The following is a 22,747-nucleotide window of genomic DNA, read 5'->3' on the forward strand; positions in this document are numbered from 1 at the left end:
GTTCAGCCTTTAGAAGATTTATTTATTTATTTTGGATGTTTCAACTGTCTTGCTTTCAACAAGACCCATATTCAAGCAAATGGTATAAGAAAATATGCTTTTGGAATATGCTTTCAACAAGACCCATATTCAAGCAAATGGTATAAGAAAATATGCTTTTGGAAATATCCTTGACAGTTTTGGAAAAAAAATAGAACAGAGGAGTAAGGTGTTCCAGTGACTTGAAAAGAGGGAGTTGAAAGATGCTAAACATACTTGCACCTACTTCATAACTTTTCTGAAGGCTCATCAGCACATTACACATTTCTTCTGAAAGAGAAAGGCTTACAGTTCAGAACATCCCTCTTATTGGCTATGTGGCCTTTGGCAACTCTCTTAAACTTTCTAAGCCTCAGTTTCACCATCCAGAAAATGGGATAATAAAATTTATACTTTATGAAAACTTTGTGAGGGTGACATGAGATAATTTAAAGTTACTAACATGGTGCTTAGCGTAGAGTAGATGTTCAGTATGATGATGATGATGTGATTATGACAATTCCATCTGCTTTCTGCAAACAGATAAATAAGGAAGGACATTTAAACATGTACAGAGTAAAGAAAAATAAGGAAAGAGCAGATGGTCGGAACATTTCAATGGCAGCTGGATCACTGTTTCTCTCTTGCACTACTCCTGTCCCTTGCTGGGAAAAGGGAGGCTTTATAAAGAAACTGCCGTTGCTTTCTGCAGAGCTCATCCACTCAGAGGAGAGAGAGAAACAGAGGGGAAACCATAAATAGATGCAGCTGTCTGATTCTTCAGGTCCTCGTCCCTGGGAGAATATTTACTTAGCTCCAAGGAAACAGTTTTATTTGGCAGATTATAGTTTTACAATTTCTTGCATCTGAATGCTAACATTTCCTCTCCCCAACTAACGTCTTTTTAAACGTAAATAACATAGGCTTGTAGATAAAATTTTCTGGGGCTACTGGTCTGCATGAAACATAACTAGCCTGATGTAAGCCCAGTCTCACACGACATTGCCTCATGTAGCGATAATAGTCCGGGAAGGAACTGGGAATGGAACAAAACAAAAAGCAGTCGATTTGGGATCAAATGGAGGCATGCACGATTTAGTCTGATGGTAATCCTAATTTGCCCAGCAATAGGCTTTGCAATGGAAGGAAAATGATATACATAGTGGTTAGGTCCTCATGAAGAAGGCTTGAAAGCCACTCTACTCTTTTTATGTGCTAAAAACCATTTCCAGGACATACTTTCTTTGTATATTGATCAGATGGCTTGAGTTTTCTGGGAGCACTTCTAGCATCTTAAAAAAGGAGAAAAGGAGACGACTTTACTCCTCTCACACCCAAATCATTAGTATTAATATAGCATCTCCTTAACCCTTAAAAGTGTCACAATTTCAGTGATAATATGTGTGACCACCATGTTTTTAGAAGAGTCATCATCAGAGAGAGTGCCTGAGAAACCATATGACTCCCCTATATTTGTTTAGGTAAAGGTTATGTTGCTTTAACAAAGAGAGCCCTGAAATACTGTGGTTTAAAAAATACAGAGCTTGTTTTCTTTCTCATCTAACAGTTCTGGGATGATTTGTCCAGGCTGGCAGTTTCTTTTCTCCATAGGATCATCCAGAAACCAAAAAGTTCCTTCCATATGGCTGTGCTGCTATCTCTTAGGGGGTCTCCATATTTGAATCGACACAGGAAGAGGGAGAATGAAGGAGAGCATACCCAAAGGCAGAGGGCTCAGAACTAAATGTAACACACATCATTTCTGCTCCCATTTCTCTTGGCAAGAACCTAATCACACCCATGCCTAGTGTTTTACCCTAAGCTCCTTTGAGAGCAAAGCCTGGGGCAAAAGGTGTTGTGTTCTTTTATTAGGAAGTACAATGTGGAGGAACAAAAGTGAGCAAAAATGAATCACGGTAAGGAAGAAGTGAAAGCCAATTTGAGGGGGCACTACTGAGCTGGTGAACACTTGGTATCAGGTTATCATGGGATTATATTTTGGGGAGGCCATGAGAAGTACTGGAGAATAATTTATTTCTATTTCCTATTGGAAATGTTTGGAGGCATTAAATCCCCTGAAGTTTTAAATTGAGCATCTTTTCTTCCTTCCAATTATCCATCCATCCATCCATTAAACAGAGTTCTACAGTGCTCATTCTATGAGTTTGGTTCAGTGAATACAGTTGTATAACCACTGCTATAAAGATAATAGTTCATCGTCTCAAAAGGTTTCATTTTACTCATATGTAGGACTACCCACCTCTCCCTTCAGCCCCTAGTCTTGTTCTGTTGCTGTGTTTTGTATTTTGCAGGATGTCATATAAATGTAATTATACTATATGTGGCTTTTTGATTCTGTTGTGCTTCCCTGGTGGTTCAGACAGTAAAGCGTCTGCCTGCAATGCAGGAGACCCAGGTTCGATTCCTGGGTAGGGAAGTTACCCTGGAGAAGGAAATGGCAATCCACTCCAGCACTCTTGCCTGGAAAATCCCATGGATGGAGGAGCCTGATAGGCTGCAGTCCGTGAGGTCGCAAAGAGTCGGACACGACTGAGCGACTTCACTTTCACTTTCACTTAACATGTGTTTTGTCCTTTTTCTTTTCAGTCTGTTGCTTGCATTATTGCTGGTGTTTTGGTGTCATATACATATTTTTTTAAAACTGAAGAATAGCTCATTTACAATGTGTTAGTTTCAGGTGTACAGTCCAGTGATTCAGTTATATATATGTGTGTTTGTACATTTTTCTAAAACTGAAAACATGAAACTTACACATAAATGTGTATTAATCATAATAGTCAAAAATTAAAATAATCTAAATGTTTATCAACTGATGAATGGATAAGTAAAATGGTGTATATCAATACAATAGACTATTATTCAGGAATAAAAAGGGAAAGGTTACTGATGCATGCAACATCTGCATGAAGCTTGAAAATATGCTGGCTGCTGGGAAAGACTGAGGGCAGGAGGAGAAGGGGACGACAGAGGATGATATGGTTGGATGACATCACCCGATTTGATGGACATGGGTTTGGGTGGACTCCGGGGAGTTGGTGATGGACAGGGAGGCCTGACGTGCTGTGATTCATGAGGTCGCAAAGAGTCAGACACGACTCAGCGACTGGACTGAACTGAACTGAACTGAAAGATGCCAGTAACAAGAAGTCATATATTGTTTGACTCCATTTATATGAAATTTCCAGAATAGGCAAGTCTCTAGAGACACAAAGTTGATTCCCTAAGACTGAATGGTGCCAGTTTTTTTTGGTGAGGGGGCGGGCACATACTGCAATGTTCTAAAAGTGAATGAAGTGATGGACACTCAGCTCTGTGAATATAATAAAACTGTTACATTATATACTTTAAAAAACATAATGTGCTTGATGTTCACCCATGTTGTTCCCTGTATCAGCTTTTTTTTATTGCTGAGTAGTATTCCATAGTACAAACGTAGCATAGTTTGATGATCCATTCATCAGTCAGAAGACATGTGGCTTGCCTCCAGTTTTGGATTTGTATGAATAAAGCTGCTTTAAATATTCATATATATATTTTTTGCATAAACAGGTTTTCATTTCTCTTGTAAACCCCACAACAATATTTTGAGTTAGATATTAATATTCCAAAGATATAGGTGAAAAAACTAGACTAAGTAAAAACTAAATTTAAGTGTCACACAGCAATTGGAGTGATGGAAAATGAATTTGACCCCTGATGTCTCAGTTGATGGTCTTTGAGAAAAATGCACATAAACAATTACATTACACATAAGCACACACATGTACAATAAGTTATATAATAGAAAAATCAGTGCCAGTTAAATAATGGAATCTGAGAAAAGGGGGTCTAATGCTTTCCCCTAAGTTATCGTAGAACTCTCCAGGTTGAGCCTAAAATTCTGATCTTAAAGCATGAGGTGGTATTCTCTAAGTAGACAAGATGGTAGAAAGGTTAGAAAGCCAAGTGTTGCAGAGACAAGGACTTTGGTCAGTTTTTTTCTGCTGACTCCCAAGTATCTGAAGCTATATCTTACATATAGAAGGCATTCAATAAGTAGTTCTTGAACGAATGAATGGATTTCAGGCAAACGGCATTGCATGGAAGGAAGGGCACCTGGTTTGCACTGAGCCTTGTTGTCTGGTACATGGCCTCCCCTTCAGGCGTGAGAGATATTTTCCAGCTGCTTCTCATGGAAGCCTTTGCAGAAATCTTGACATGACTTTCAAAATTCCAGCTATCCCATGGCCACACCCTGTCCACTGAGCCCTGGGAGTCAAGAATCCTTATCTCTAACAAGCCCCTTTCAACAAGCCAGCCTTTAACCTCTGTGAGCTGCCCCAGGGAGCAAAGAAAACAGAGGTGGGTAACTCAGGAGGCAAGTTATCTGCCAGTTTCTGTTTCTTGTCTCTAAAGCACCAACTCAAGGTCTGGCCAAAGAAGGCCAGCCCAGGGAGTGGCAGGCCCCAGGGAAAGAAAAAAGAAAGACAAGCTACTGTTGCACAAGTTGGCGAAAGGAATGGGGAAGGGAGGCATTTAGGCAGCTGTGCTGGGTGTCAGCAAGGCAGGTGGAGAAGCTGTGGTCCTTCCCTTACTACAAAAGTGCTACTTGCTATTATAAAGACTGTTCTCTTGCTGTTTCTGCACGTGCTCAGTAGTGTCCGACTCTTTGCAGCCCCATGGAACATAGCCCGCAAGGCTCCTCTGTCCATAGGATTTCCCAGGCAAGAGTACTGGAGTGGGTTGCCATTTCCTTCTCCAGGAGATATTCCTCACCTGGGGACTGAACCCACATCTCTTAGGTTTCCTGGCAGACAGATCCTTTACCACTAGTGCCATCTGGGAAACCATTGAGCATGTTGAACCACTAGAAATCAAAAGTCTTAAATGATCCCCATCCCCACACTGAAAGTCACAGTTAACACATCAGCAGAGATACTTGTCTGCTAAGGGTGCACTTGGGCACGCGAGTTCACATGGAATGAGACTTGTAACATGCCTTCTCACATAATGGAACATTAGGAACATTTTGTCACCATCAGTAATTGTCAACCCATTCATTTTAAATAGCTGCATTCTGTTCAGAAATTGACTTAACCAATTGTCAGGATACATTTTAATTATTGTTTCCAGAAAAAAAAGTACTGGTATATGGTGCTTAAGAGAATAAGCTTGAGTGTGGGTTATGGGTTTCAGTCTCATTTTCTGGCATTTTGTGGCTTGCATAACCTTGAGCAAGGGTCTTAATTACGTTGCCTCATCAATAAAATGAGGATGCTTATAGTACCTGCTTAAAGGTCTCTAGCAAGGAGCCAATTAGATGATTCACATGAAATACTCGGCATGGTGCCCGCCACATAGGAAACCTTTCATATACATAGCTATGAGTATAAAACTACAAACAATACAGAAATATATAAAATAAAAAAATCCCCTGCAATCCTACTACCTAGAGATAGTTAACTGACGCTATCTCTGTCTTATTACACTTGGGCTCTTTACAAACTACACATTGCAGGCATCTGTCCCTGGCAAGTACCATTGCCCTGTAGTCTATATAATCTTTTTATGGCTACAGCACATTTCACTGATGCAAATATGCCAGGGTATAGTCTTGATAGAGAAGAAAATAAAGCCCAGAACACAAGTACTGGGTTATATGCCTGGCCAAATCTTCATGGTGCACATTTCCTAACGCCAGCTAAGAATAATCTCCCCAGAAACTCAGCTCTGCAGAGTCAGGAAGGATCTGCAATCTGTGTCCCAATTTCCTAATCGGAGCTGACCTTGATTGTTCCAGGACATCACCCTTCACCTGCATACTCTGCTATTTGGCGCTCAGACGAATGAAAATGGGAAACAGTCAAAGTCCCTTGGTTGTTCCTGCTGACTCAGCAAGTAGGGGCCCACGGAGGGTTCAGGGCAGTTTGGCCAAGCAGGCGCTCAGGCTCCACTGAGATTCATGGCTTCCTGGGGGCCAGATGGGGGGCCGGCTTGTTTACACTGCATCTAGACCAAACAGCTGGGGAAACTGTAACCCTTTTCATTTTCTCTGCTGCCTTAAAGAGAAATCTGACTTTAATACACAATGCAGTTTCTTTTTCTCATTCTTTGTTTCTCTCACCCTCTTTTTTTCCCTGCTGTTGTCGTCATCTTCTCCTTCCCTTTCCTGTTCCTCCCTTCCCTCTTTTTCTCTCTTTTCTGCTTTCTCCTCCTTTCTAACTTCCATACCATAGTACTTTGCAGGGAAAATTTAAAAAGAAATACATCTTTTATTTTCAGAACTAGAGGATTTTTTTCCCCCAAAGATTTATTTTCAACTGAAAGAAGTGGAGAAATAAATAGGCCAAAAGCCTCTTTCTTATTCAGGCCAAATGTCCATGGAAAGTACTGAAAAGATTGAACTTCACGCTGACCTTAGTAAATACGTTTTTGGAAAAAGCAGATGGAGTGTGGTTTCTACCCATGCGCATGCCTCTCGAGTCCTCCATCCCAGTCCCACGCATTGGAGCGGCCACTCCTACAACCGAAGGACAGGAAGTGACTCTGAAGACAGAGGTGGCTAATGCCAGCTGTATGTCATCCGGAATTTGACAACTGTCAGTCTTGCAGTCTCTTAGGAGTCATTGAGCAATCTACTGCACGCAATGAAGACTCAGCCTGCAACTGCAACCCTCATACTAAAGAAATCTCTATTTATTTACGAGGAAGACAGTATGGAGAGGTAATGAAAAGCACCAGTCCCAACTCTGCTATTTACATATCTTCCAGAATAGGACAGCTTCTCCAAGCCTCTGTTTCCCCATCTCTGAAAAGAGGAATAACCATGGCATCCATCTGAGGAGGCTGTGTGTTCAAAGGCTTAGCCCAGCACCTTTCTTGGGTAATGTACAGTCACTGGTAGTTATTATGGATAATTCAGTTAGGCTTGCACCAAACTCATCAAATTATCATCTAGCCCAGGCTTTCCACAACAATAAACACATATTTGTTAATCAAATGCTCCTGTTGGAATCAAAGTGTGTATACCTGGAGTACTTTACTGATCAATCAAAGCAACTGAAAGAGAAAATGAATTTAGGCCAATGTGACTTCAACTTCCTTAGACTCAGCCATCGATGGCTAAGCTGTCTTTTCTGAATGTTCGTAAAGGGTGTATTTTAATGATTGGGTTCTGAATACCACATCCATTGCCTTCTAGCTTTTAGAACCCACATTTTTCTCATTTTTGAACACTGGAATAACATTATTCCTGTCTCCGATTCCCTGGCCTTGATCCCAGTCTCTGATTTCTTTAAGATTGCTGACAGTGGTTTTGTAATCACATCTGCAAGTCCTTTCTGTATTCTAGAATCTAATCCAACTTGAATTCATTAAGTATCTGGCTTCCCTTTTACTATCTGTTGTGCTATCTTAGGCTTCACTTTTTGCCTTAGAATTGCACATGTATGTGTGTATAAAATATATGTTTCTGGCTGAAAATGTTTAAAACATGTTTAAGCAAAATGATGAGGCCAGAAATCATTGGGCATCCTAGCACAAGGATATAATAATACTGCTTCTTGATTTGGTATAACACCTTCTAGTATTTTCTACTATTTTCCTGTGTAGAAACAGAATCATGAGCTACTGGATAAATAAAGTATGAAGATGTCACAATATACTTTTTTTTCTACCACATTATACTTAATGTTTGCATAACGTTTCAGTGCAGGGATGTGAAGTCATCTTTACTAAGCTCAATCCCTTTGAGCCCTTTGACTTTTCAACTGTTTGCTCCATTATCAAGGTTACACTCACAACTTTGGTAAAAGGAGCAGGTGCTTAATAAATAGCCTCTGATATCCTTAAGCCAGAAGGCTTCAGAGTAACCAGAACCTAGGCTTCAGAGTTAGAGTTGTGGTTTCCTGATGCTTCTCATCCCCCTGCTGGATGGCTGAACTCAGGCAAATCACCCATTCCTCTTGGGAGTCAGATGCTATTCTGAGAATTTTCTTTTGCTAAAGCTGTGACAGACAGTGGCTCCCAGAATGGGTTCTTGTGAAGGTTAGATAGGACTCTAATGCCTACAGCTCAGTGCTTGGTTCTTATGGAATATCTGAGAAAAGGTAGCTGCTGTTGTTACTATTATTTTTGTCATAAGATCATGTATGGTACAAGGTCTATAAACTCTGAAAGTAAAGACATTATTAGGATTCAGTGATTTCCTTAATTCTGGAATTTATGTGTTGAACTCAATGCAGTGAAAGGAATCTGTTGTTTAATTGCTTAGTTGTGTCCGACTGTTTGCGACCTCATGGACTGTAGCCCCACCAGGCTCCTCAGTCCATGGGATTTCCAAGGCAAGAATACTGGAACGGGTTGCCATTTCCTTCTCCAGGGGATCTTCCCGACGCAGGGATCAAACCCGCCTCTCCTGCAATGGCAGGCAGATTCATTACTGCTGAGTCACATGGGAAGCCGCACGTCACCCAATGTGTGCTGTGCTGTGCTCAGTTGCTCAGTCATAGACTGCAGCCTACCATAAATAATATCAGCATGAGAACTGACGTGAAGGCATTCATTTTAGATGCAGCAGTCAGTTCTGCTGTGATAAGACATACAAGATCTTAAAAGTTATCACGCAATGCAAAGTAGTGCGAGAAATACCACAGGACTTGTGGGAAACCGGCTTATAGCAGGCTCTCTCAGTTACTCATAAAATCTTGAAATCTAGTGTAATTTTGCCTCTCTCCTCAGGGAACACTTGGCAATGTCTACTTTTTTTTTTTTTGTCACAACTGGGAGGGTCTGAGCAGGAGAGGAGGTGGTGCTACTGGCGTCTAGCGGTCAAGGGCAGGGTTGTTGCTAAGTGCCCTTCCCTGCACAGGACAACCCCTACTGCACAAAATCATCCAGTGCCAAATGCCGATAGTAACAAGGTTGAGAGGGCACAACACTCAAACACTTGTCAGCAACACATTAAAAAAGAAAAAGACTAGGAGTCTAATAAAAAGAGAAATGCTGTTATACCCATGTTAAATGGTTAAGAAATGCATAAGTAACTTCAATAAATATTATATTGGCGTTGCCTGTGGAAATGGGTATTGGAACAGTTTCAGCTTGTGAACAATTGTGAAGCAGTAGAAGCAGGGTTATCTGAAACTGAATGGAAAGTTCTAGCACCAGATATAGATGGGGTGTGGCTCATAACATTTGGAGTGAACCAAAGTACAAAGTAACTGGTGGATGTCTGAGAATATGTCTGTGTGTGTGTTTTGTGGGGATGAAAACACAGCCCAGTTCAGCTTGTAACAGTTCTCTATGCTCTTGAAGCATTTTGTGGGGATGAAATCACACATAGGGGCCTCCTTGGTGGCTCAGATGGTAAAGAATCTGCTTGTAATGCAGGAGACCTCTGTTCGATTCCTGGATCTGGAAAATTCCCCTGGAGAAGGGCATGGCTACCCACTTCAGTATTCTTGCCTGGAGAATTCCATGGACAGAGGAACCTGTCAGGCTACAGTCCATGGCATCACAAAGAGTTGGACATGACTGAGCAATGAACACTTTCACTTTCAAATCATGCATAAGCTCACATGAGATTTGATTATACCTAAATTATTCCCTAATATATCAATGGCACTGAAACAAATCCATGTGTTCAAAACATGCCTTATAGCAGAACTGTCTATATTTGCATATTTGCTGAACTGACATGACTAAAACTATACTTCACAGCAACAATGATTCTCAAAAGTGTGACAGACTTCATAATCAAAGAGACCTTCAACCAACAGAAATTACCAGACAAAAATGTTCCAGGGAAGCCCTATTTAAATAAAATCCTTTCCCATGCCACTGTATAGCGTAAGATTTTTCCATGACTGAGCAAGTGGCCTATACTATTTATAAGAGTCTATTTTAAATTCTGAATAATGCTGAAATATTTAAGGGTGAAATTATATGATATGAGGAATTTGCTTCAAAATAATCCCAGGTGGCAACAAAGAGTGGTGGGGCTAAGAGGAAATAGGAATAAATGAAAGAAGATGGGAACATGGGGCTTGGTTATAATTTCTCTACTTTTGGGTAATAACAGTAGAAGAAGAAGAATTAATTCAAAAATTATGTCTAAGCAGTGCATTTGCAAGCAGGTTCTTATAAATATGGATTTTAAGTGGTGATTTTAAAATGGCTATTTTTGAATATAAAGGTTAATATGTAGCTACTGCAATGAAATATTGCCTTAAAAAGATAGGCTGTACTGAAGGTATTTAAAGCATGCTTTCTTTCCACAGTTTTTAAAGGACTGGCTCTTATAAGTACAGTATGATGATTAGTAAAATCAGGTGTCAAAAGGAGAAAATTAACACTCAAGCCAAGGTCAGTGACCAGGGCCTGTCGCTCAGAGGGCTGTTTCACAAGCTGAGAGTATCAGAAGTCCTTGCAGTGGAGGTGACATTGCCCGTCAGGGAGCTGAGCAGATCTGCTCCACGGGGAGTGAGAGTGAACAGTGTATCGTGGTGGTTAAGTGCATGGGTGGGCCTTAGAGTCTAATCCCACTGGGGAGGCAATTCCACCAAGGGACCTTGGGCAAATTAATCTAATCACTCTGAGAAATGTTGCTTCCCTTCAAGTCTGTGACAGCTGGATTCTCTTTGTAAAGAAAAAAAGAGCAAGATTTTTAAAAAAACAACATAATAAGGGCACATTAAAATAGATTTACATAAACCCCTGAGCAAATGCGTGTTACTCTTTGAAGCATCAGATAAAAACCAGAAATACTTTCCCCTGAAGAATGCAGACATGAATTCAAAAATTATTTGCATCCATGTCTGGGGAGTCACAGAGCCTTTAACATCTATCCAGGGCACTGGGTTAAGAACCTGGATGACAGCTGTGCCCACCTTCAGTCTAGAGGTCGAGGGGTGGAGACAGGTTAGATCTGTCCCTGTAACTGCAGTTGCCCCCCCTGACCTATTTCTCCTATCTGAACTGTTTCCTCCATTCTCCAGATTTACCCTGTTCTTCCCAGTCCCTCACTTTCAGGAAGCCTTTCTCAGCCAGTGCTATCTGCAGACCTCACAGTAATTTATCAGTGCTGCTATTTTGGTCCTTAATCGTATACTCTCTAAGGATGCTTGTCTCCGGATACCTGTATCTGCATATGTGCCTATTGCCTGTATGACTAGATTGTGAGCAACACCATTTATCACATTTCCTGGTGGATCCTTCCAGAACAAACTTTGCAGAAAACTAGCAAACAGACATATGGTTTGAAATTAAATATTTGTTGAATGAATGCATCAATCTTTTACTCCTTTCCCTAACAGTTTAAATTTAGCGCACTCTGCTCCTTCTGTCTGAAGTCCCCTTTCCCCTGGACTCCCTAGCAAATTTCCATTTATGTTTTGAATCTCAGCCCAGAATCTGCAGAGAAGTTCTCTGTCCCCCATTTTCTATCTTTCTTGCCTCGCTCCTCCTTCCTAATTTTGTGGATAGCCTCTGCAGAGACCTCTGTCACGTACCTTCCTGCAATGCATTTACAGCATTGATACCCCATATGTGGTCTACCCGTCACTGAGCATATGTGAGGTGCACTGGGTGTGTGGTACACGGAGACACAGGTTCATCTGCTCATTCATTTATTTTAATGTGCATCTGTAACAGTGTAGCTAACACATCAGACCCATGATTTCACAATGTCTTGATTAGGATGGAAAAGGCAGTTGTTTTTTTAACATAGGCATCTTCCTTCCTAGGAGGCAGCTCCAGGAAGGCAGGGACAGGACCTGTATGTCAGCTCCCCACCTGCCAGAGTTGAGGCTCAGGCATGGTTGGCTGAATCAAATCATGCAGAACTGAATTTTAAAATTCTGTTTCAGAAAAAAAAAAAAAAAAATTCTGTCCCAGTATCATTTTTGCCCTCCTTCAAACACAATTTTGTCTACTCACTGAAACAGAGGGAAAGCAGGAAGATGGGAAGGAAAATCATAGCTCCTCTCCCTCCACCACATCCCTAAAGTGAAAGTGAAAGTGAAGTCGCTCAGTTGTGTCCGACTCTTTGCGACTGGTGGACTGTAGCCCACCAAGCTCCTCCATCCATGGGATTCTCAAGGCGAGAGTACTGGAGTAGGTTGCCATTTCCTTCTCCAGGGGATCTTTCCGACCCAGGGATCGAACCCAGGTCTCCCACATTGCAGGCAGATGCTTTAACCTCTGAGCCACCAGGGAAGCCCTTAAATACAAGAATACAGTCTCTCAGAAATCCTCCTATAGAGACACAGAACTTCAGATCCAAGCACTAACATCAAAGATTTCAAGGGAGGAAAGGAAGCCAGGTTGAAAGAAGAAGGGGGAGGAGGTGGAAGAGGGGGGTGAAAGGGGTGGCCTTACAGATGTCTCCTGCCAGCTACAGATACCCAGGCATTATGGGACTTCTCCCTGGGCCTCCAGAGAAGGGAGGACTGAAACTTGGCCCTACCAGAAGTCAGACCAGACCAGAACCAGAATTCAAGTTCTCTGCCAAGAGGAGGTGATCAGTCTCCAATCCTCAGCTCAGGCTGAGGGCCCTTCAACCAGATTCCTGCATCCAGGACCGGGGGACTAGAAAAACGGGGAAGGATAGGAAGGGTTAAGGAGAGGAAAGAGAGAGGGAAGGGGAGACAGGTCAATAAAGTCTCTTGTTCCTTACAGGTCGGGGCACTCTGGCCAGTTGTCCACGTCAGGAGGAGACCAGGGACAAAATGGTCCCAGTTGTGGCCACTGGGTCTGGTCCATTGGCAGGCAAGCTGGCCCCTGAGTACCCCGAGTGGTCAGGATGTCAGTCTCAGTGAAGAAGAATCCCACCAGAGTCACCATTTGTTGCAGGAAGGCGGACTCCTTCCAGGGCCCAGAACTGGGCTCTTGTCTAACACTCGGAGATGAATTGTCCAAGGAGACACATGTGCTGACAAAGCAAGAGATTTTATTGGGAAAGGGAACCCGGGTGGAGAACAGTAGGGTAAGGGGACCCAGGAGAACTGCTCTCTAAGTGGTCGTAATAGACAATTCTAGAAGCCTCTCCCAATCTAATCCCACCAGATGCCTCTGTTTGCTTCTGTCATCTTCCCGAGTGTTCTAACCAGCATGAGTCTACTTAGACATGTGCAAAGAGCCTCTGCTGCCTTTAACACAATCAACCAAGGACTCTCAGAGTCTCTTCACCACGAGGAGTAGTTTTACCTACCCAGTCATTTACTAACTCCAGTGAATAAGGAGCTAGCTAACTGCGTTTTTCTAAAGGAAGTCAACCTTGATTATTCATTGGAAGGACTGATGCTGAAGCTGAAGTTCCAATACTCTGGCCACCTGATACGAAGAGCCAACTCATGAGAGCAGGAGGAGAAGGAGGCAACAGAGGATGACATGGCTGGATGGCATCACCAACTCAATGGACACACGTTTGAGCAAGCTCCAGGATATGGTGAAGGACAGGCAAGCCTGGCATGCTGCAATCCATGGGGTCGCAGAGTCAGACATGGCTGAGAGACTGAACAACAACAAGGCTACTGAAAGAGAGGAAAAGCAAAACTCCAAAATTGCCCAGATGGAAAACTGAGTCAACCAGCACCTGCCAGAACAGACTGCAGGGTGGAAATGGAGGGGGAGGGGCACTGCACAGGGTTCTTCCCCAGGGAGGCTGCTGAGACTTCCCAGTTCTGAAGGTCTTTGTGTAAGAGGTGAGGGCGTGTGGCGGACCCAGGGCGTTGTGGCTGGCTGGAGAACAAAGAAAGGAAAAGGGAAAGGCAAAGGTGCTTCCACTTTTCAAGGTGACTTAGTTGGACGAATCCAAAATTGAATTGGCTCTAATCACTGGTGATTCATTTTGAGAAAATCACAAAGGGGCTCTTTCCCCTCCTTCCCACCCCGTTTCCGCTTTAGGGATTTCCCAGGCTAAGAGGGCAGCCCAGTTTGAGTCACTGAGTTTAAGGAACCAAGAAATGATAACATGAAACAGATCAACTAGCCTCCTACGGACTGTTAACCCTGTGTTTACAAGAATTCTTTTAGCAATAACTTATTTACAATCAAATTTAAATTCTTGTAAATCTATTTACTGTGGGACTGCCGAGGTCTGTCTTTCTTTTCTCCTTTTGCACTATATCTTCCAACTTTGAAGGATCAGAGGTTCACCAAGAAAAAAATGACAAACTGAAATTCTAATCACTAATGTCTGCTGCTCATTACCAGGTACAAGGAGTGGTTCTTCATGAGAAGCAGCTAAGTATTTTAACAGAGCTATTTCATTAGAGCATCAATATAATTTCACTTCTATTTGACTGAGAATAACAGTTATCATTTTTCAGTGCCTAGTGTATTCTAGGCACTTAACATACATCATTTCCTTTATTTCAAAAAAGAATCCAATGAGATAAGTAACATTTCCTTGCTTATTTTTGTGCTGCAGTGTCCTGCTCTTTTGCAACCCCGTGGACAGTAGTCCACCAGGCTCTTCTACCCGTGGGATTTTCCAGGCAAGAATACTGGAGTGGATTGCTATTTCCTTCTCCACAGATCTTCCCAACCTGGGGATCTTCCCGACCCAGGGATCAAACCTGCATCTCCAGACTCTTGTGCATTGCAAGTGGATTCTTTACCTGCTGAGCCATCAGGGAAGCCCTTATTGAGCTGTTAAAAAAACTAAAACCTAGAAGAACTAAGTGACTGGCCCACAACCACTCAGGTAATTAGAGGCAGAGCCAAGATACAAATCTGAAGTTTTATCTCTTCCAAATTATAGGTCTTTGTACTTCCCTTATTGCTGTTCAATAAACTGTAAAGAAAAGGCTTAAGGAGAGCAAAAAAGGAATGGGATTTAGCAGTCAAGGAAAATGTGAAAGTGAAAGTCACTCAGTTGTGTCCAACTCTTTGCGACCCCATGAACTATACGTGAACCATGGACTTCTCCAGGCCAGAATACTGGAGTGGGCAGCCTCTCCCTTCTCCAGGGAGAAGAACCCAGGTCTCCCACATTGCAGGCAGCTTCTTTACTCTTTATCAGCCACAAGGGAAGCCCAGGAACACTGGAGTGGGTAGCCTACCCCTTCTCCAGTGGATCTTCCTGACCCAGGAATCAAAACCAGGTCTCCTGCATTCTAAGTGGATTCTTTACCAGCTGAGCCACAAGGGAAGCCCAAGAATACTGGCAGGAAAATACAGCTTATTACAAATATCCATAACATATGACATATCTCTTGCTATGAAATAATCGAACAACCTCACTTTTTCCTTCAGACATGCAGGTCACCCTCCATGAGGCTCCTTGGCCATGTGCCCTCATGTTCCCTGTTCTTCCCCCAATCTGATGTCCTCAAACCACACTGACATCACAATATTTATTTTATTAATGGTTAGGAAGATGGGGAATGACCATTTATGGGACATTTCTTATTACACTATTTAACTCCTGGTATTTGTGAGTACCAAGGGCACAAAGTTCAACAGGCACTAGTACCCAGGAGGATCTGAGACTCTGAAAAGAAATTTCATTACGATTGTGGCATCTCTGTAATTTCCAATTCTAGAAGTATCTTCTCTTACTGTGAAATAATTGAAAAGCCAGAGTCAGTACAATGGAAAGAGGAAAAAAGAGCTGACATCTCTGAGAGGAGCAGAAGATGAGAGAGAATAAAGGGAAAGCCAGTCTTTTAGGCCCAAAGTTTGCCACTCTGCCATATTCAGACTTTGTCACTATGATGCACCATCATGAATGTTCCTGCCATTGCATGATTTTTATTTTCTGAGTATTGGTTTCAGTGCTTACTGATAGTCTGGTGGGGTATCATCTTCCCAGAAACAACCTCCTTATTCATGGATTGTCTGAAGTTGATTGTTCAATTTAGCAGTGATAAAAATAAAGCACAAGGAATCCATGTTTCTTCATTACCAGAGAGGAGGATAACTCATAGTGCTGGGCCCTGAGAATGTCTCTTCACAAGTTTCTGTCATGTTCACCCCAGCGTTCTGTTTAGGTTAACTTTCAACATTGCACTGTTCTGCCATGCAAGCACTTCTAGCCCTCCTTATCCCCAGACCAAATATCAGGCTAAGAACTGCCCTTTGGTGATATTATCCAGACCCTCTTAAGCCCACTGACACACTCTGCAGCACGCTTGCAGACTGCTAGAAAAACTGGAGCTGGGCAGGCTTATTAAAACAAAAACAAAAAAAAAAGAATTTACTTCCTCCTTAAAGATCCCATTCGCTCAGCATGCTCTCCCTGGGGGGTTGTGCATTCTTTGGATACCCCAATGTTCCAAACAGAGTCCAATAGCTGATGTTTGAATCAAATAGAATCAGAGTAGGAAGGGCATGCGCTGTTATCATTTCCATTTACAGAAACCAAAACCAATAGGTCAAAATAATTTGCCTGGTGTTACAAACCTAACTGAACATAAACAGGCAGGCTGGTCACATAACACTTAAATAAGGAGTGTTTCAGTGGTTGTCAGAGATATATTTTCAGAGGATGGATAAAGTTGAATGTTACTAAGGTATCAAGAGCAGCAAATGAAAGGGAATGGGAGTAGCCAAAGGGGTTGGTGACATGAAGGATCTATGGAAAGACCTCTTAAAGTCATGGGCTATGTGGCCATGGAAGGGAAAACTGTTTTTGCCACAGTCAACTGAATGTAAGCTTTTAAGAGTGGGCACACACTGTTGTTAACTAGAGAAAGTCTTTGCCCTGGTGTCCTCATTTCTTAAAAGTACAAATAATACCAGTACCTCACAAAGTTAGATAAGAAATGAGAAATCTAGATCAGAGCTTCTCAAAAGAGGCATTATGAAAATCTGGGGCTGCATAATTCCTTGCTAGGGGTACAGGTGAGGCTGTCTTGTGCACTGTGGGACATTTAGCAGCATCCCTGGCCCCCCAGCAGACGCTAGTACAATACCCGATACCCCCAGACCTGACAATCAGAAATGTCTCCATTGTCAAAGGTCCCATGGGAGGCAAAATTGCTTCTGTGAGAACCACAGATCTAGATAAAGGCCTCAGTATAGTGGTAGGTATACAGCTAGTATTTAATAATTCTTATTATAATTATTTATTCCCCTATCCGCTCCTTCCTTTCCAAGATGTCTTTTCTTTGACCTTGTCCAAATAATTCCATTCTTCTACTCCGTCACTTGCTTTCAAAACCACCTTCCTGAGGAAGGAACCAATTAACCCATGTACATTTTAATCTGTATATGGCACCCTAAGTCAAGGACACTGCCTAACGTGGGTTAAATTTAGACAACAGTGATCTGGGTGAAGTACACATTCTAGGGAAAATTTCTTCCTAACCTCTCAGAGGACAGTCTACCCAAATTGTATCTTGTCTACTTGTAAGGTGTGAATAAGTATTTCTCAAAGTGTGTTCTCTGAAACCCCAGTTCTAAGAGGATAGCAGTGTTATATATAGTAAGGAGGTTTTTTGGTAAAATGAATTTGAGAAATTCTGAGTCAACCAAAACTAAACAAGTCTCTTTACTTCTCAGGCCTTCTCAGAACTTTTAAGATGCTACCAAGGCACCAAGATTTCTCATGAAGAGAATATACCTTGTATACTTTCACAAACTCATTTTTAGATAGCACTAATTTTTGTAGGTCAAGGGTCAGCAAACTACAACCCATAGGCCAAATCTGACCTACTACATATTTTTGTAAATAAGATTTCATGAGAACACAGCCACATACATTCATTTATATATCATGGCTGCTTTTACACTACACAGTAATTTGAGTAGTGACAGATACCCTATGGCCTAAAAGGTTGAAATCCTTCACTGTCTGTTGTTTGAAAGAAAATGTTTCAACTCCTATTACAGATTGAATGGTCTGTGAGATACATGCTAGGAAACACTGCTTAGAGAACCTCAGTGTTGGATGACTTTAAAGGCCACCGAGCCCACTTGTGGGAGTGTGCCTTCACCATGACCGGGTCCTTCAACATTACCTGGGGAGTTTGTTTAAAATGCTGAAGCCTGGAACCCTGTCCTGACCCACTGAATCAGAATATCTAGAGGGAAAACACAAGGACTGGTATTTCAAATCACCTGTCAATTCTTATGCACAACCAGATTGGATATCCTTGACTTCATCTGACTGGTAATCTAGTACCTGAATCTCCCCATGTAGACCCTGGCCACCTTCAAGCCTCCATAATGGGGGACTCACCACTTCTCAAACAATCAATCCTACTCTTAGTCTGGAATAATTATCAGAAAATTCTATATGTTGAACACAAATATGCCTTCTAGGAGTGTCTCCCTGTTGGCTTTCACTTCCCTTCCAACCTCACTCATCACCAGATGAGGAATATATTTAATCAGGAAGGCAGAAAGGACAGCTACCCCAAACAATCTACATTTTCTTCCTCTCTAGATTTAGTGTCCTTCAGGAAGTCTCCTCTAGCTTCTCTAGATCTAATTAAGCACATCCCACCCTGAACTCTCAAAGTGTACTGCAGCTTCTCTTGTACGTTCATTCTCCACATTTCTGTAATTCAGTATTGTAAGGACAGGCACAGACATTTGACGAAGCCCAATAAACCTGAAGTCATGTCCCAGCCAGTTGCTTTCTCTTGGTGAGCCCTTGGGCAACGTACTTTCTCTCCGGCCTTCACCTTCTTATCTGTAGAAAGGGTATGATAACAGCACCTACCTGGGGAGAATGCCGAGACTATCACAGGGCTTAGCTCAGAGCTGTTTCCCAGTCAGTGTTCCGTTAGTGTCAGCAGGAAGGGAGGAGGATGCTATATACCCCTCCATCCCGGGTGCTGAACTTCTCCAGGGACTGGATCATTATAACTTATATTGCTTTGAACCCCTAGTGTCCACTGTACAATAAATACCTAAAAAGAAAAGATTTACTAAAGGGATGACTAAGTAATGAAAAAGCAAAGATAAAACAGTGGTCAAGAGCAATGGGACTGGAAGATCATCCACCCAGTTTCGAATCCCTTCACCACCTGTTGCTTCATATGTGGTCCTGAGGAAAGACCTTCATTTCTCTAAATTTTAGTTTACTCCTGGGTAAAATGGGGTGGAGTCCCTCCTTGGTTGTTTGGGAATATTAAGTTAAATAATGCCGGCAAAGCACTTAGCATATAACAAAAGCTCAATAAGTGCTAAAATAACATAATAATTATTGTGATTATTACTACTATTTTCATTATTATTAATAGTATCCCCTCAACATGCCCCAGTGGTTGCTAGGATAAGAGGGTTGCCTGGAAAAGATGTCATTGCTCATGGAGAAGTCTTATCTCTGTTTGTTTGTTTTCTACTTTCTACCCTTAGATTCTTTGGGAGACAGATAGCCAGGGAGACAGTTTGAAGTTGGGACTGAGCTAATGGAGGCCCATGCAAATCCATCTGAGTATTATACACACAGTAAATCCTGTGGCTGCAAAGCTATGCACAGTTAACATTTCCCTCAAAGCCATAAACCAGACACTGCTCCTCCCCCCAACATGTTAGGAGCAGGTTTAATTAAACTCCTAAACAAGGAAACAGCAGTACCCAAAGGAGATGGAGGAATGTCTTGTGTCTAGACCAAATAAAGGAGAAACCATAAATACCAGGGCTCCGAGACATCAACATTTACACTCAGAAGGCTCTTCTTACTGCTAACCTGACTCTTTAATCCCTCAGAGATCTGCCTTTGACTACCTCCCTCTGAGCTGAGACAATTGGTCAAAGAAGAGCACCTGCTTCTAGAGAGGTCAGATAAGTTGAATGCTGACTGTCCTACATTCTATGAGCTGGACATTGTGCAAGGTCCTGGGGGCAAAAGATAGACACAATTCTTTCCCTTATGGAGCTAATAATGGTCCAGTGGTGCGTGGAAACCCCCACCAGAGAATTTGCATCCATAAACATAAAATTACAAGGAAGAGTATTAAGAAGTAAAGACTCAGGGGGCTTTGAGATGCTGTAATGTTATTTGTCTGCAAGGAGGACGGGGAATTTTTCCATTGAGAGCTAATGAAATCAGTGGCGATCTGATGGGACAGGAGTTCTTTAGATAACAGAAACAGGGGAGTGGTCTGGAGAGTGATGCTGGCATAGAAACTGCATGTGCAAGGCACTTGCGGAGGAGGGAACTGAAAGAAGACCTGCTTAATGACAAGAGCAAAAGCATGGTACGAAATAAAGCTGGAGAGGAGAGGATGGTCAGAACTACGGTAACAGACAGCCGCCCTAACAAATACGGTGCTTATTGTAAGGGCAAAGAGAAGCCATTGAAATATCATGAGCAGTGGATTTATGGAATTTGCATTTTGAAGAAAACAGGAGGAGACTAGACTGACAGGACCAGTCGGGAAGCTGTTGCAGGTTGTCTGGCAAGAGATGGTGGCGGCATGGACGGCGTGATGGCAGTGAAGCTGAAGAGGGGTGGATGAGAAGGTTAAGAGATGGAACTGAGATGAGAAAACAACACTGCAGATCTGAAACTAGGAACTGCAGAGCTACGTTCTTTGAAAAAATAACATGGGAATTTAAAAACCTACAAAGATAGATAATAGAAGGTTATTCAGTCTTACTGAGTAATGGTAATGACATTTACAAAATCATACTACTGCATTACAAACTTAGCTTAAAAACTATTTGCATTATTTTACAATAAGGGTGCCAAGATCATTCAGTAGAGAGAGGACAGTCTTCTAAACAAGTGGTGCTGCCAAACCTGAGTGTCCACAACCAAGAGAATGAAATTGGACCCTATACGACGTTAAAAAAAAAACTCAAAAATGGATCTAAGACTATAAACGTTTGACAAGAAAACATAGGACAAAAGTATCATGGTATTAGATTTGGCAATGATTTCTTGGTTATAACATGTAAAGTAAAGGTAGCAACTGAAAAAATAAACTGGAATTCATGAAGAATAGATAATTTTGTATGTCAAAAGACATTGTCAACAGAATAAAAAGCAACCCATAGAATGGGAGGAAGTATTAGCAAATTTATATATTCGATAAGGGATTAATGTGCAGGATCTATATAGAATTCCTAAAACTGAACCATAAATGACAAACAAACAAAATCTTGACTTGAAGTAGAGCAAAAGATTTGAGTAGGCACTTCTCCAAAGAAGATATGCAAATAACCAATAAACACATGAAAAGATGTTCAATGTCACTAATCAGTTCAGTTCAGTTCAGTCACTCAGTCATGTCCGACTCTATGCGACCCCATGAACTGCAGCACACCAGGCCTCCCTGTCCATCACCAACTCCCAGAGTTTACCCAAACTCATGTCCATCGAGTCAGTGATGCCATCCAACCATCTCATCCTCTGTCATCCCCTTTCTCCTCTTGCCCCCAATCCCTCCCAGCATCAGAGTCTTTTCCAATGAGTCAACTCTTCGCATCAGGTGGCCAAAGTATTGGAGTTTCAGCTTCAGCATCATTCCTTTCAAAGAACACCCAGGACTGATCTCCTTTAGAATGGACTGGTTGGATCTCCTTGCAGTCCAAGGGACTCTCAAGAGTCTTCTCCAACACCACAGTTCAAAAGCATCAATTCTTTGGTGCTCAGCTTTCTTCACAGTCCAACTCTTGCATCCATACGTGACCACAGGAAAAACCATAGCCTTGACTAGACGGACTTTTGTTGGCGAAGTAATGTCTCTGCTTTTCAATATGCTATCTAGGTTGGTCATAGCTTTCCTTCCAAGGAGTAAGCGTCTTTTAATTTCCTGGCTGCAATCACCATCTGCAGTGATTTTGGAGCTCAGAAAAATAAAGTCTGACACTGTTTCCCCATCTATTTCCCATGAAGTGATGGGACCAGATGCCATATGATCTTCGTTTTCTGAATGTTGAGCTTTAAGCCAACTTTTTCACTCTCCTCTTTTACTTTCATCAAGAGGCTTTTTAGATCCATTTCACTTTCTGCCATAAAGGTGGTGTCACCTGCATATCTGAGGTTATTGATATTTCTCCCAGCAATCTTGATTTCAGCTTGTGCTTCTTCCAGCCCAGCATTTATCATGATGTAGTCTGCATATAAGTTAAATAAGCAGGGCCGCTTTTTTTTTGGGGGGGGGGGTGTTGCAGAAAGAGTACTGGAGTGGTTTGCCATTCCCTTCTCCAGGAGATCTTCCTGACCCAGGGATTGAACCTAGGTCTCCTGCATTGTAGGCAGATACTTTACTATCTGAGCCACCAAGGAAGTCTCACTAATCATTAGGGAAATACAAATCAAAATTCCAATATGCCACCTCAAACCCATAAGGATGGCTAGTATCAAAACATTTAAAAGTAATGTACTGGTGAAGAAATGGAGAAATTGGAACTCTTGTGCACTGTCAGTGGAAATATAAAATGACAGAGTTACTGGGAAAAACAAAAAATTAAAAACAGAATTACCATATGATTCAGCAATCCTGCTTCTGGTTATATTCCCAAAAGTATTGAAAGCAGGGTCTCAAAGACATGGGTACACCCATGTTCACAACAGCATCATTCATAATAGTTAAGACATGGAAACAACCCAAGTATTCACTGATAGATGAGTGGACAAACAAAATACAGTATATTCATACAATTGATCATTATTCAGCCTTAAGAAGGAAGGAAATTCTGACACATGCTACAACATGGTAAAACTTGAGGACATCAATCTAAGTGAAATAAGCCAGTCACCTAAAGGGCAAATACTGTATGATGCTCCTTATATGAAGAACTGAGAGCAGTCAGAGTCATAGAA

Source organism: Budorcas taxicolor, chromosome 1, assembly GCF_023091745.1.
Source record: "Budorcas taxicolor isolate Tak-1 chromosome 1, Takin1.1, whole genome shotgun sequence".
Taxonomy (NCBI): Eukaryota; Metazoa; Chordata; class Mammalia; order Artiodactyla; family Bovidae; genus Budorcas; species Budorcas taxicolor.